The sequence below is a fragment of the Trichechus manatus genome, unplaced genomic scaffold (genome assembly GCF_000243295.1).
Source record: "Trichechus manatus latirostris isolate Lorelei unplaced genomic scaffold, TriManLat1.0 scaffold00071, whole genome shotgun sequence".
Lineage (NCBI taxonomy): Eukaryota > Metazoa > Chordata > Mammalia > Sirenia > Trichechidae > Trichechus > Trichechus manatus.
This window is the reverse complement of record NW_004444007.1, coordinates 2,130,505-2,132,257: the sequence shown is the minus strand read 5'-3', so window position 1 is coordinate 2,132,257 and position 1,753 is coordinate 2,130,505. Positions and strand designations below refer to the sequence as shown.

At 34.0% G+C, this 1,753-nt stretch overlaps 1 protein-coding gene and 1 long non-coding RNA gene across 4 annotated transcripts in view; one reads left to right on the top strand and one right to left on the bottom strand.

Moving 5' to 3' along the window:
* LOC111821220 (uncharacterized) overlaps positions 1-877 on the bottom strand; it is a 5,788-nt gene extending 4,911 nt beyond the window's left edge. The window contains exons 1-2 of the long non-coding RNA XR_002824669.1: positions 861-877; positions 662-739 (exon numbers count right to left, since the gene is read on the bottom strand). This is a non-coding gene — a long non-coding RNA (uncharacterized LOC111821220). The remainder of the gene's footprint in view (positions 1-661; positions 740-860) is intronic.
* PPP3CA (protein phosphatase 3 catalytic subunit alpha) overlaps positions 1-1,753 on the top strand; it is a 363,115-nt gene that overhangs the window by 195,682 nt on the left and 165,680 nt on the right. The window lies entirely within an intron of this gene.

Sequence of the window (1,753 nt, the reverse complement as noted above, 5' to 3'; positions counted from 1 at the left end):
TACCATAGTTTGTTTATCCATTCATCTGTTGATGGGCATCTAGGTTGTTTCCATCGTTTTGCTATTGTGAACAATGCTGCCATGAACATAGGTGTACCTATGTCTATTTCTCATAATTTCTTACGTAAAGATTTGACAATTTATTTGTATGCCTCTCATGGACAAATTCATAATTGCTAAACTCTCATAGAAGCATAGAATTGTAAGAGACGTTATATTATCCTTCCATTGTACCGTTAATATGTTTTTTACTTTATATGACAAGTGTGTTTTTTGAGGTGTCTGGCTGAGAGGTGTAATAGGATTTTCTGTGTATTTTTATGAGACCTATTAGATTCCAGATTTTGCTTATTTGAAGAAAATTGAAATTGGAAAAACTTTTTGCATAATAACTTTATTGTTACCAAGTAATTAAAAAAAATTCTCTTTGTTCTCCTTTTTAGATTCTAAGTTATATGTATTTCAATTATATAGGAATTTATTATTTTATCTGAGCTTTGTGTGTTAGCTTTGTGAACCTTTTCTTAAAAAATATCCCAGGTTTTTAGAATATTTGATATTTTCTCTCATGTTTAATTCTTTCTTATTTAATAATCACCAAAATATTTATAAATGCCCATAATATACTAGAAAATGTCTGTAAAAGTACAGTCGTACTCACCATGTTATTATTTCTGTTTTAAAATGACAACCATAAATTCATGACAGTGTATCAGTTTGAAAACATTCTCATCAAAAGCTGGTGAAGGAAAAAAAAAAAGATCAATATTATTTTTAGTGCACATTCTGAAATATTAAAACAGAAAGTCATCAAAGCCGTATGTATTCTAACATAATCAAGATCTGGAAACTTAATTTACCGTTGGATTAGGTGGCGGTTGTTGTCAGTTGGCATCAAGTCAACTCTGTGTCATGTCGATCCCATGAGTGCATAGTAGAACTGCTCCCATAAGGTTTTCAAGACTGTGACCTTTCGGAAGCAGATCATCAGGCCTGTCTTCCAAGGCGACTCTGGGTGGTTTGAACCACCAACCTTTTGGTTAGTAGTTGAGTGCTTAACCTTTTGCACCACCAAGGGACTTCTGGATTAGGTGGATGCTCCTCTAATTCCTAGTATGAGAATACTGTGATTGAGTTGTTTTTTACCCAGATTCTTATTGAAATAAAATATTTGAAGTAATTATCAGAGAAGTCAAACTTTTATAATTAGATAAGGCACACAGTTACAATACTATAAAATAGAACTTTACCAGAAATCCATAGGTGTGATAGGTTCTGTGTTGTGTAGGTTAAATGCTGATACATATACAAGTGGCTTTCAAAAATGACCTATGGTGTGAATGGTTTTAATCTGGCTGTCTCCACAGTCCAGTCATCCTTTACTTCAGTTGTATACCTAAGTATTCTTTGTTCTTGGTTCCCATTCTGTACCATGGAATTTTGCCACATCCCTAGTGACCCATGGCTATTAGTTTTGGCTGTTTACTAACAGAACCATTTCTTTCATCTTAGTCAGAATCTGTTTGTTAATTATGGATACAGATTTGGATGGTCTTATAAGTTATTTTTCAAATTAGGACACTTTTGAAAGTAAACAGAGGTGCTATTAATACAGCACCAGTCAAGCCAGGATGTAAGTTGCCCTAGTAATCTTAGTTACTGTGTCTTCAAGACCCCCAGTTTCCACCTCTGCTTATCCAGGTGTGACCCTGTGTGCACTTAAACATTGGCCAACTTGCTTATGCAACTTTGG